This window comes from Corythoichthys intestinalis, chromosome 19 (assembly GCF_030265065.1).
Source record: "Corythoichthys intestinalis isolate RoL2023-P3 chromosome 19, ASM3026506v1, whole genome shotgun sequence".
Classification (NCBI taxonomy): Eukaryota; Metazoa; Chordata; class Actinopteri; order Syngnathiformes; family Syngnathidae; genus Corythoichthys; species Corythoichthys intestinalis.
This window is the reverse complement of record NC_080413.1, coordinates 39,551,255-39,565,420: the sequence shown is the minus strand read 5'-3', so window position 1 is coordinate 39,565,420 and position 14,166 is coordinate 39,551,255. Positions and strand designations below refer to the sequence as shown.

The window sequence follows — 14,166 nt, the reverse complement described above, 5'->3', positions numbered from 1 at the left end:
TTTTCCCGACGCACTGTTGTTGTTACTGCAATTGTATGTTTTTGTGAGGTGACACTCTTGTCATTTTGTCCACAGTGGAAAACCCTCCCTTTTTGTGACAGACAAAAATATTTGGAGGAGCAGAAGCGCTTGGACCAGGAGCATGCAGCAAAATATCCCCACTGGTCAGCCAGCAACAACTATGTAAGTCTCATTATGCACACACACACACATATACACACGCTCACACGCATTTGGTCACGGACATTCTTGGTCATGCAGATGACATGTTGGGTATTTTACTACTTTCCTAACCCAACAAAATGTTTCCAATCTGTCACTCTTTTCTACAATAATGTGTGAAAGAGTGACGTTCCAAACCTTAAATCTCAAGGAACTGCTGATGAATAGGATGCGTATATTCTCTGGAGCCATGGTATTAATGCAAAGGTGTTTTGTTTTTGTTTTCCAGGGCAAAGCAAAGAGGAAGAAGCATTCCCTGGCATCACGTAAGTTTCTTTTTTTCATTCAAATCCATTTGAGTTTACTGTTTTTCACCATTGTTAACACGTTTTTTCCAATGCAATAATGGATTTCTCAATACTGCACACACAAAATGCTAAACCTGACACTCCTTTTGCAAGAAGACTGTTGCCATCAAATCTGTACATTGTGTTCACTCATGTTTTCATTTTCTACGCCGTTGTATTTCCAATGAAACACATAGCATTTATTTGGTACATACAGCTAAGGTTTTGCTGCACACTACCTAGCATTTACAGCACATTTAGTGCAAATCTGAAACCGCTATAGTCCAATGGAACACAGAATGAAAATGAAAATGAATGAAAATGAATCTGGAAAATCTGGAAAATAAGATATTTCCCCTTTTGAAACTAAGACTCAACATAGCCTACTTTTTCATGAAACAAACTTTCAAATAGCACACAAATATGCAGCCACTTTGTACATGATTGAAGATTTATCATGATGAAGCATGATCATGACTTTGATTTCTGTCAGGCCAGAGGGTCGCGTCCACGTCCCAATCAATGTTCTATCGATATAGACATCTCCTGAAGAACCGGCTTGTGTGGATTGTATTGAAAGTTGCATTATTATTATGCTGGATGAAAAGTACATGAAGTTAAGGTTTTGTGTGTTAACAATGGTGAAAAACTCTATCCTCTCCAAGAAAAATCATGATTAGAGATAACAATTGGTGCTTAAGAGTATTTGGAACAAACCCGATGAACCCTTATAGGGCAGGATGAATATTCTTCGTCATTTGAAACAAAAACTTGGCTAACTGTGTTTGTGATCAATTATTTTATGATCTCTTTTTATTTCATTATCATTGTATTGTTTTATTAGAAATAAATACAATGTTTTATTGTGTGTTATATTTATGACTGTGCCAAAAGCAGTTTTTGCATTTCGGTGGCTTTATGAGGTTTAAACTGCTACGCACTATCCGTATATGTATCTCAGCTGTGAGCTACGACAAAGCATCAAAGCCATCTACTGATTATAATTTGAAGAATTTCCTTTCCCTAAACAACTGCGAACAACCGCTTCCAGTATCCATTAGTGAGATTCCTACAATGCTCTGCTGTTATTTTAGACAATTCTTCTTTGGCCAGCTGCTCCAGGTCTCTGAGATTTGAAGGGTGCCTTCTCCAGACTGCCATTTTCAGATCCCTCCACAGGTGTTCTATGGCATTCAGGTCTGGACTCATTGCTGGCCACTTTAAAAGTCTCCAGTGAGTCCAGTGCTTTCTCTCAAACCATTTCCTAGTGCTTTTTGAGGTGTTGTTTGGGTCATTGTCCTTCTGGAAGACCCATGACCTCTGAGGGAGACCCAGCTCCCTCACACTGGGCCCTACATTATGCAGCAAAATTTGTTGGTAGTCTTCAGACTTCATAATGCCATGCACACGGTCAAGCAGTCCATTGCCAAAGCAACCCCAAAACATCAGAGAACCTCCACCATGTTTGACTATGGGGACCGTGTTCTTTCTTTGAAGGCCTCGTTTTTTTCCCCTGTAAACTCTATGTTGATGCTTTTTCCCAAAAAGCTATACTTTTGTCTCATCTGACCAGAGAACATTCTTGCAAAACGTTTTTGGCTTTCTCAGGTACGTTTTGGCAAACTCCAGCCTGGCTTTTTTATGTCTCCAGGTCAGAAGAGGGGTCTTCCTGAGTATCTTGCCATAGAGTTCCTTTTCATTCAGACGCCGACCGATAGTACGGGTTGACACCATTGTACCCTCAGACTGCGGGACAGCTTGAACTTGTTTGGATGTTAGTCGAGATTCTTTATCCACCATACGCACGATCTTTCGTGGAAATCGCTCGTCAATTTTTCATTTCACTCCACATCTAGGGAGGTTAGCCACAGTGCCATGGGCTTTACACTTATTGATGACACTGCGCACAGTAGACACAGGAACATTCACGTCCTTGTAGATAGACTTGTAGTCTTGAGATTGCCCATTCTTCTTCACAATTTTGCTCCTCAAGTCCAGTTCTTTGGTCTTCTTTCTTTTCTCCATGCTCAATGTGGTACACACAAGGACACCGGCCAGAGGTTGAGTCAGCTTTAATCCATTTTAATTGGCTGCAAGTCTGATTTAGTTATTGCCACCACCTGTTATGTGCCACAGTTAAGTAACAGGTGCTGTTAATCAGTGTTGTTAATAACGGCGTTAGAATATAACGGCGTTAGAATATAACGGCGTTACTAACGGTGTTATTTTGTTCAGTAGTGAGTAATCGAATTAATTACTTTTCTCATCTTGGAAACGCCATTACCGTTACTGAGGCGGAAAAGGCGTGCGTTACAATGTGTTGGTTGTTGGTTGACTGCCGCGAAAAAGTCTGGAAAAAGACGGACTCACGGAGACAAGAGAGCAGAGCAGGAGTGGGGAGGAGGCAAGGGAGTGTGAACGCGATGCTACTATGCTAGGTGGCTCCAATAATACCTGACTGTAGCCGATAGCCTACAAACTACGCCCACATGATGCTTCGGTAGATATCACATATATACAGAACTAGATGCAAATGACAGACACGGCGGCATTAGCAACATATATAATAAAGAACTAGATGCGTTAGTAAACAGCCGCCATCTTAAAGCAGTAGACTACTCATGAAGGCTCTGTTGTAGAGAACCTTCCTGGCGAATCTAAGTAACTTTTTATCTAAAATGCTCCTAAATCGGCAAAACTTAACTTAAATCTATCTTTAAATAATGAGACAGTTTTAAAACTTACACATGTCGAAAATAGACAGAAGGGAACTAATGCAATAACGGGAGAAATTTTAACAACTTTAACGATTGTTTCACAACATTAAATGACTTTCACACATAGAAAAGGTTAGTATCTAGTTCTTCTTATTATTATTATCTAGTTATCGCAATATCCACAATACCCCTGTTGTCCCAAAAACCCTTTAAGGATTGTCAGATTGTGTGACCAGTTTTTTTTTTTTTAGACAAAAAAAAAAACCAAACATGAAAATTATCACCAGTTACTATTTCAGGTAACTAATTACTTTTACATTTAGGTAACTGAGTTACTAACGCAATTACCTTTTGGGAGAAGTAATTTGTAACTGTAATTAATTAATTTTTTAAAGTAATTAATTACAGTTTTAAATTAACAACAATGCCGTTCATTACACAAATTAGAAAAGCATCACGATTTTTCAAAGGGTGCCAATACTTTTGTGAATGAAGTAGGGCTGTCAAAATTATCGCGTTAACGCGCGGTAATAAATTTTTTAAATTAATCACGTTAAAATATTTGACGCAATTAACGCACATGTACCGCTCAGACAGTATTATGTCTTTTGGTAAATTTTACAGCAAGGCTTTTTGTGCTGTCTAACAGCTAACTCTTGTGGTCGCTTTGCGACATGGTTTATTGTTATCTTGCCAGTTCAATATAGCTGCACGACAGCTCAGGCTGACGCCTACGTTGTAATGTTGTGCTTATATGATCCTTGGACAAGATTTGTCTGTAAGTATGGTTGTTGTGAAGAATGTACATATTATGTTAGCAAGCGAAATGTTATATTTTTTGTATGAGACGCTTTTTATGTTTAGTGAACCTGTATAGCGTGCTAAGCTAACGTTGTTGCTAATGCAATGCTTGTCTACTTTTTGTAGTTTTACGACGGTCTAAAGAGGACAATGGTTTGAGGCCATTTTATTAATAAATCAGATGAAAAAGGAAGAAGTCTGATTATTAAGGCGTCGTTCACTAGCTGTCTAGCTTTGGAAAAAGTAGACGCTTCGGAGTGAGGACAGCATAGACAGATTTAAATGACAGTAGAGTGAAATGCCCACTACAGTCCATATGTACTGTATGTTGAATGTATATATCCATCTTGTGTCTTATCTTTCCATTCCAACAATTTATTTTACAGAATATATATATAATTTACAGAAAAATATGGCATATTTTATAGATGGTTTGAATTGCGATTAATTGCGATTAATTACAATTAATTAATTTTTAAGCTGTAATTAACTCGATTAAAAATTTTAATCATTTGACAGCCCTGGAATGTAGATATTACTACCAAAGCATTTGTAATTGCAATCATTTCTGGGAGAAATTGAGCATTATCCACAGGTCTTACAGGTCTTGCCTTCCATGGCAACAGGAAAACAAGCTGGCTCATCATGCACAGGTGTTCTGCATGAGTCAATTTGTAGTGCACAATGGAGGAGGGGCAGTCAACTCGCTAGGCATGATGCGTTTGACACTCTAGGAAAAAATGGCACCCTGACTTTCCACCTTGTTACACATTCAAAAACTTTTTTCTATGATTGATTTTTTTATTTTTTTGTTTGAAGTGATTTTTCTTTTGATTTTTTTGTTTGTTTGAAGCAACTTATTTTTTGATTGAATAATAAAGACACAAATGTCCTAGCCAAAATGTGGCCCAAACACAGAACAATACTACTTCCACCCAAAAAGTTTTGGGGGGGGGGGGGGGGGGGGGACTGATTGAAGCGACTTCTCTCCCTCTCTCCAAGAAGAGAGTCTGGCTGCAGCCCGCCTCTCTCAGTACCCTGCGCCGCTCGTCTCAGTACCCATCCCGCAGACAGGAAGTGACGCAATATCGCAGCTCTCAGACCGGAAATGACAACATGAAGCAGCGCTCGAGCTCCGAGCTTCCGGTTTTATCGTAATAGTTAGCGTCCATTCGAACGTAAATACTAGTTTACTTTTCTTTTCGCACGTCTTTTATTTTCGGTTTCAGCATCACTCATTATTATATAAATATTAATTTATTTCCATACTCCTTAAATTGATTTGGTGAAATCGGGAGATTAACTCTTTAAGCGCGGTCAGTTTGTTAAAGCCTGCTGATTTTACCAAAATGAAAAACACGGTTACAGTACATCAAAATTAAAATACACACTACTGCAATAAAGGCTTAATTAGTGACTGAATGATCGCCTGTGACCTATCACAGTGTGTACTTTAGTTTGTCAATTGTAAAATATACTCCAATTGAAAATTATTAGAAATTGCTGTCATCCTTACATTTTTATGAACGGACACATTAATATAGCTTCATTACAATTTAATGTATCAAAAACGTAATATTCTCTCAATGTTGCAACCAAACCAATTTTGTCTTTCATTTTGCTACTTAAATTCATTCATGTGGGTGCTCACTCTTCAAGATCCTAATTAACTAGTTCAGAAACTATATTAAACACTTTCTGCTCCAGGAAAGGCACCTTTATTTCAAACAGAAATGACAAAATAGTTGTCATGTGTTAGTTGTTTTTTTTTTCTTTTATCCCAGACAATAGTTGTAGGTTGTTTTAATTACCTGACATTTTTCAAAAAACACTCCCGCCTTCATCACAGGTAATTAAAACTACCTACAACTAACATCTGGGATAAAAGGAAGAAGAAAAAAAAAAACTAATTTATAAGTGTAGAAAAATGAACTCAATACAACCAGTTCTAATGTGGTAAACTTTATTTTTTTAATTTTTATTATTATTGAGAGAATAACAGATATTTTCTTTAGTCAACAATCTTCTCAAAAAAGGTAAATCCGTCTTCCAGATGGTTGAAACAGAACCTGAATGGCTCCAAGACATTGGTTGAAACAGAACTTGAATGGCTCCAAGACATTGTAGTTCGTGCTCATCCTCTTCCATCTGCAGGATGCTTGGGAACTCCTACTGCATTGATTTTTTTTCTTCCCCCTAGCCCTGTCCGAGGCTTTGTGCTGTCTTGCACAATCCTTTTACCAAAACTGTTCTTTGGAAAAGAGAAAGAAAAGAGCTATTTGAATATTACATAAGTAAAATAAAAATGATGCTTTGTTAATTTTATACTTGATTTTTCTTTCCAGGCATTGCATTAAACTAGGTATATAAACAATCTTACCATTTTTTCCCACCATATCTTCTTGGAGTGGGCCACCACTAACTTGAAGGAGCTGTGGTTGCAGCTCTTCCTAAAAATAAATCAGTGAATAAAGGGGGGCATGTTCAAAAGTGCGTCAGAGTAATGGACACTAAAAAGTTTTTAAAAGCTGACCTCAGCAATTATATTCAAATTTCACTTCTGTAACTGATAGACTGGTGGCACTTCACCCTGCAGTAATGATTTTGCCTCATCTGTCCAATGGGCAAACTCTTTTCTGTGGCTCACATAAGTTGAAAAAATACAAAAATAAGTATTCCACATTTTCCAACAAAGAATTAAGGTGCTGTGCTGTGTACTTTCCTATGAATGTCATATCAACAGTTTCAAAGACTTACCATGCACCCAAGTTTGAAATTGTCCGCTAGCAATATACACCACCACTTCCTCAGAGTTGGCATATCAGTCTAACAAAAATTAAAAACAAGTGTAAATAAAGAATAACGACAAGGATATTTTGTAGCCCAATTTGAATGATTCGGTGAACTTCAATTTACAATGGTTAAACTCAAAGAGAGCATTCAGAACAGTGCAAGAGCATACTACAAATGGATAAATGAATACAAATATCACAGAGGACAAAACTGGACAGTTAAACTCACCTACCATCAACATGAAGATGCCACAGACCTTCCCCTATGGCTGTCCCGGAAAACCCTAACGTAAGAATTTAACCGAGTCACTTCCTTCAAGTTTTGAATCAATGAATATACACACTTTTATATAAATACCTCTATTTCACTTCCAATCCTCTCTTTCCATGTCCCCCTGTTGATTGACTGTCAGCGTTTTCTGCAATTGAAGATTTAGGTTTATATTAAATACAGTAGTTAAACAATTACAAACGTGTTTCCATGCATAAGAACACCAACCAGTCAGGTTTAAATGATTCATGCAAACAAAACAAGGGCGTAGGTTTGCATAGGGACGGTAGGGACATAACACGACCAGCTTTTCAGGTTGCTAAAGTTGTCCCCACCAACTTTTGAGCAACCTTATTTGCATTATATTCGTCCCTACCAATGTTGAGACCGGGCCAACGCCCTTGAAACAAAACATTCGCAATTTTAGAGCGGCATTAAAATTTTGCTTCAAATGATTGGATGAATCATCTGGAGTGCAATTCTGTTTTAATTGAAGGGGCAACATAAAAGGATCGACTGGAACATACCTTCAAAACCAAACAAGGCTATTCTGGATCATCATGGAAACGCCATGCCAATATGAATGGATACTGATTTCATTAGAGATAACAATAGTTCTCTGATCTCATGATTGGATCTGTTTTTCTTCCCACAAATAATTGGAATTTGGATCATTTAATTTGTTATGATTTGACTGTTCTTTGAAAATGAACCAAAGCTCCAAGTTGTAGTTGTTACTAATCAGCCTTACAGGGAAATGCATGTGTGGGTCATATCCTGTAGGCTTTCACCATGTTGCAACAACATAGGGGTCAGCCACAAATATGCTCCTTCCCTGAAAAATACATAATCTATACACACGGACATATGTTATATAAATACAAACGTAGGCAGACACCTACATGAGCCCATAAGAGCATTCTGTAGGCAACATAGTTAAAATAATACCCTACACACGCCAAAAAATACTTTTTTTTATACCTTTGAATGAGCTACTTGTTAGACAAGTTATAAATATGTATTTCATATCTGCAAAAAAACAAAAACAAAAAAAGTTACATTTTACTTAATTGTACAAGTGACATTATGTTCTTTAGAGAAACTAAATCCTCAAAATTCACAGTTGATTCCATTTCATTGTTCAAGCCAACGTTCCAAAAGTCAGCACGTGTCAATCAAACTTTCTTTTTTTAGACAATCAACACCATTTCTGGCCTCTTTATATTTAAGATTTGCATAAGCTAATGAGAATGTTGATTGGTTAAATAAACAAAGAGTAAATAATCAGTTATGTCCAATTGTTAACTAATATAAGGAATAATAAGCCTATCCAGATTTCCACTGAACACAACATTTGTCTCAGACATAAAAACATACCAGCCGTTCCTGGGCAGGATGAGTTTGAACCGTCCATGAAGCTCGGCATGGTCTTATATCGTCACAATTGGTCCTGTCTGCACAGTGGGTTTTACAGTGTTCGATGTCTATCAAAAAAAGTGTTCAGCACCGTCCAAAATCTAAAGTACATTACTACTTATGCTACTTACTTCCATTTGGATCTGTGTGACATCCCTGTATCTGCATGGGAAGACTACCATTTGGGGGTCGTGATTTAGTTTTTTCCCAATGGGGTGGTGATCTTGGAGCTAGTAAAAAGATAAAATAATAAAAAATATATAGCTAAGCAGAGTAACAATATCAAGAAAAAATTCCAACCTTGTCCTATTTGGATCATGTGACAACATTCAAACTACAAAGGACCAGACAAAACAAATGAAGGCAAAACAACAATACCATACAACAAAAACAGCGAGCTGCGAATTGCAGGCATGTACATAATGAAAAATAAGAGTGCAATATAATGAAAACTACGCAAAGAAGACTGTTCATTGTGAAAAAAAAAAGTAAAACGCATAAGCAGCATTAGCCAATTCGCTGCTGAATTCATCAGTACGTATTAAACAATATAAGTAGAGCAAAGTCACATGCAGTTAGTAAAGGAAGACATTATTTAAATTACATTAAGAATACTAGATATAAGTACGGTCTTTTCAACTCAGAATAAACACTTCATATTTTCACCGCAAGTGTTGTTTAGCTATTTAACATTTTTAAACATGCATACGCTTTTAAAAACTTTTTTTCAGTGCGGCCACTTACCGTGTTTTCTTCGCAAGAGGTGAAATAACGTAACTTGTTTTCGTCGCAAGGGTTGACGACATTTCCGGTCTGAGGAGACTGAGAGCTGCGGTATTGCGTCATTTCCTGTCTGCGGGACGGGTACTGAGAAGAGCGGCGCAGGGTACTGAGAGAGGCGGGCTGCAGCCAGACTCCTCTCCTCATGGAGAGCGCAGGTTATGGGCCCAGGTCACAAGGATTAGATTCCAAACAATAGTCGACGGGCAAAGAACAGGCATGAAAATCTCTCACCTTTCGGCGAAATTCGCCGTTTTGAAGTCAAAAAGGGCGACCTACGTGAATTGCGTAGATCCGAGGAGAAATTCTTTTTGGGAGGGGGGGGGTCGGGAGGTTTTATTAAATTATTATTATTATTATTATTGTTATCATCATGTGATTAACTTAGTACGTAAACTGATCGGTTCTTTAAAAAAGTGACACGGACAGTCAGCAAATCCTTCTAGATGCTTCGCTGACGAGAACCAATCATCGGCCCAAGCTGCGTGCCATTATTCCAAACGCGCGAACTCCTTACAAACAAGGAGTGCTCGGCGAGCCTTTGGTTACATTGCAAAGCTGCGAAAACAAAAAGCAGGCCTTATCCACACCGGGGCAGACCAGAGCGCAGCATACACACTTGCCTGTATTTGCCAGCAGATTGAATTTGGTGAGTAATGGTTTCAATCGTTTTCACATTTTGCGATATAAAAAAGTTAATGCCATTCGTTGCAGCTTCCGTTGAACACTGCCAGAGCTAGCCAAATCTCCCATGAAAAAAATAGCTCCCGTTAAATTGGCATCAAGCTTGTGTATTTAGCGGTAATATAAACGAAGAAACACACTGTTGAGTCAAATTAAGTGGCATGCTCTCGGATTGAGGGGTTGCCTCGCATTGCATCGCTCACGTCGTCCGCCTTAGACGCGTTATTTTCGGCTGGGACTTGAGCTGACGGCCGGTGTCGGCACAACACCGGCCCGACAAGTGGTGGGAATGACTCTTGCTTCTTAAAGCTTTTCAGAAATACAGGGATCCCTCGTTTTTCGCGGTTAATGGGGACCAGAACCCGCCGCAATAAGTGAAAACCGCGAAGTAGCGCCCCCCCCCCCCCCCCCCCCCCCCCATTTATGTGTGTGTGTTCAATGTATTTATTCAGATTTTACATTGGAAAAAAGATACATATATATAAGACATGTTTTTTCACTTTTTTCACCAAAGTATCATTTATAAATGGTTTTCAAGCACTTCAAAATGTAAGAATTATGATAAATTTTAAACATGTTACTGCCCCACCGAATTATTTTTAAACAAGAATAAAGTAGTAAGAAAATGCTTGGCTTTATTAAATGCTTCATACTGAGTGTACTCAAACCCTCTCAGGCTTTGTTAAACAGTGATTGACACATGTGCAAAGTTTTTCTTTTTATATAATTTTTTTTCTGTTTGAAGCAACTTATTTGATTGAATAATAAAAAAACAAATGTCCTTGCCAAAATGTGGCCAAAACGCCAAACAACATTACTTCAATGGAAAAATTTGTTTCAATCAAGGAAATTAGTTTTCAAATGCTTTTTTTGTCTCAAATTTATTTTTGCAATCAAAAATGATTTTTTTTATTGAAGTGACTTTTTTGGGATTAAAAGTATAACAGTATTTTGATTGAAGCAACTTTGTTTTTGATAGAAGTAACTTTGTTTTTTGATTGAATAATAAAAACACAAATCTACCTCCATCGTTATTGAGAGAGAAAGAAATTAAGAAAGCTTTAAAACTAAAAGCCACCGGGGAGTCTGTTTTTTTTTTTTTTTTTTTTTTTTTTTTTTTTTTAAATATTTATATTTCATTACATAGACATGCCTCGTAGGGAAAGGAGATTGAGGGATAAAAAAAGGAGTCGGATGAGGCTGCTAAAGGCAGTGGATACCTTATCAGCTGGGTGAATAGCAGACCTGGTAAGAACAGGTTTGCAAGGATAGTCGGGTATTAAATACAATTATAAACACAATTACAATGTTATTTTTCAATAAGATTTTATGTCATTGCTTTATTAATCATTAGGTGCTAGAGTTGTTAAGTATGGATAATAATGAAATAATAGTTTTGAGAAAACTGTGCTGTTGGTGGCTCAGTGACCATCTGATGTGGTTTGTTCTCAGATGAACAAGTTGAGGAAGGAAGTTTTGATGCAGAGGTTGAAGGAAGAAAAGAGGCAGACTGACTGAGTCATAGCCAGAAAGTGTGGATGACAGTTTTGATTTCTATTCACTGTTGCCCCCTCCCAATTAAAGTATGTCACAGTCGCAGCCAATTATTATCTAAAGCTGGTTAAAATTGAAGTTATGTTGTTTTAAAGTGTATTAAATACTTGTTCATATGCCCCTTTTGATCTACGAGCACCCGCCCCTCCACCGGTCTCTGCACGGCCCTGCTGAAACAGTGTGGGTCGACAGAGCTCAATATTTTGTTGGGGTGTACAGTGTACTGGAACATATTTCCTCCACAGCCTTCTCACCTTTTTAACCCCTGACCCATTTTCATGCCTGAAAGAAGCAAGTCAGCTGTGAAAGTATGGCGCGTTTAGTTGCGTGAAAAACGTGAGAAATGCTAAGCGGAGCTAGCCAATGCTAAGCGGAGCTAGCTAATGTTAAGCGGAGCTAGCTAATGTTAAGCGGAGCTAACCAGTGCTAAGCGGAGCTACACGAAGCTACAGACACGCGAACCATGGCGAACAGAAGCAAGAGCAAGTGGCCCACGTTCGATGGGAGAGCAGAAGAATATGAGCTCTGGGAAGAACGGATGCTATGCTGTATGCACGGAGCGGGCCTGAAAGAGACTATTTTAAGGGAGCCAACAGAACCCTTAACAGAGGAAGCTCAGGCCTTGGACGAGAGGCTAAACGCTGATGCATATTGTGCGTTAGCCCCACTCCTGGATAACACGAGTCTTGGACTGATATTCAGGGAGACAAAGGACAAAGGTAGAGAAAGCCTGAAAGTGTTGAGAGAACACTACATTGGAAAAGGTAGACCCCGTATAGTTTCTTTATACATTACAATGACATCATTGAAGAAAGCGGAAACTGAGACAGTGACTTAATATATATCACCAGAGCTGAAAAGATTATAACAGCACTGAGGAGCGCAGGTGAAGCACCAAGTGAAGGTTTGATGATGGCAATGATTATGAGACGGTTGTCAGAGAAGTACAAACCCTTCACGCTGATGGTGACGCACAGCTCAACGGACATGTCACTGGGGGAGTTTAAGGCCAAGCTGGGAAACTTCGAGGCCGCAGAGGACTCAGACCAAGTCGCCGAGGAGGCGGGAGAGAGGGTGCTGAAGGCCAGAGCAGCGCAAAAGAAGAAAACCGGAACCTTGACAGATCTGACGTGTTGGCAGTGCGGGGAAAAAGGCCACCGAAAGGATGACTTCACAAAGTCAGTCTGGTGCAGTTCCTGCAAAAACACAGGGCACGCCGAAAAAGCATGCCGGAAGAAGCGTGGACAGAGCGCACGGTATGCCCACATCAAAGATGGCGGCAATGTCGTTGGTGGCGGAAGCCGACAGCAGACGCAACAGGATGACGCTCGGAAGGCAACGGGAGGAGATTTCTCCTTCAGAGCATTGCCAGAGGATGCCAGCCAGTCACCACAGTTCCGGAGGACGGGACTGATTGTGGACACAGGTGCGTCGTCACACATTATGAACAGCAGGAGGCGATTCAAGAACTTTGACAGCAACTTTAAGCCGGAGAGACACAGCATGGAGTTAGCGGATGGGAAACGTACTTTCGGGCTGGCTCAAGGAAGAGGAGATGCTCAGGTATGTCTAATTGACAGCAGAGGGCGCAGATGTACAGTGACTCTGAAGAACGCCCTCTACATTCCCTCCTTTCCACAAGAACTGTTCTCGGTGAAGTCAGCTACCACAAATGGAGCGAAGGTATTTTTCGAGGAAGGCAAAGATGTGCTTGTAACACCTGATGGTACAAAATTTAACGTTCACGTGCAAAACAGAATGTATTACTTGCAAAATGAATGTGATGAAGATGATGTATGCAATGCCAGCCATGACATTCAAATATGGCATGAGATAATGGGTTATTGCAATTATGAGGATTTACTAAAATTGCAGGATGTAACTGTTGACATGCATATCAAAGGGGCAAAACGTAGACCCGATAGAGATTGCTATGTATTAGAGCAGGGCGGTAAACCGAAAATTTACCGTTACCGAAATTCTTCACGATGACCGACGTAATTTTGACCATGTCAGTAAATTCGGTAATTTAATAAAAGACGAAAATATAGTCTTTTCATCCCGTTTTGACTCTGTGTTGTTCGGCTATGTTCATTCCCCTTTAAGAAAGCAGACAGTGTGCTTACGTTTGGAGTCACATGGTTTTCAGGAAGCCAATCAAACAGAAGCCCGGTAGGCTAACGCTAGCTGCTAACGCTAGCGGCTAACGCTACAAGTAAACGGGATGAAGTCGGGCTTAAGTTAGCTTCGCCAAACTTTCACCCGACATTAAGTAAACTCTTGACGGGTTCCAGATAGGGATGGAAAAACCGAGGCTTTCTGAAACAATGAAACACTTTTAAGACAATTGCCCTAAATTGAATCACTGTTTGACACACTGCAAGAGCCCCATCTACTGGATAAACAGTGCACGTTTCTTTTTAAAAGTAAAGTTGACAAATTGCCTCAGCATTACATATCTTCAATAGAATTAAGTGGGTGTCGTCTATTTCAACCAGGAGATCGTGTCGTCATTAAGTGTGATTTACACAATTAAAGTTTACCTCTTTAAGCCTGTGTCATTGCTTTTGTCTGTGAAGATGTGTTCAAAGCAGTATTTGTAAGTGGCTCGTCCTAGATGACAGGGAGTAACTATGTATTGT

The 14,166-nt window shown here is 39.2% G+C and overlaps 1 long non-coding RNA gene across 3 annotated transcripts; it reads right to left on the bottom strand.

Annotated features, from left to right (window-relative positions):
* Positions 1-6,062: 6,062 nt before the first annotated feature.
* Positions 6,063-9,310, bottom strand: LOC130907953 (uncharacterized). 3 transcript variants are annotated; one of them, XR_009061557.1, is made up of 9 exons: positions 9,251-9,310; positions 8,638-8,736; positions 8,468-8,574; positions 7,178-7,238; positions 7,049-7,103; positions 6,785-6,853; positions 6,561-6,663; positions 6,408-6,477; positions 6,063-6,278 (listed from the first exon to the last, which is right to left on the bottom strand). It is a non-coding gene; the product is annotated as an uncharacterized LOC130907953 (long non-coding RNA). The 3 variants fall into 3 exon arrangements; XR_009061555.1 differs by having other exon boundaries at positions 7,053-7,103; XR_009061556.1 differs by having other exon boundaries at positions 7,053-7,103; positions 8,468-8,544.
* Between the last annotated feature and the right edge of the window lie 4,856 nt (positions 9,311-14,166).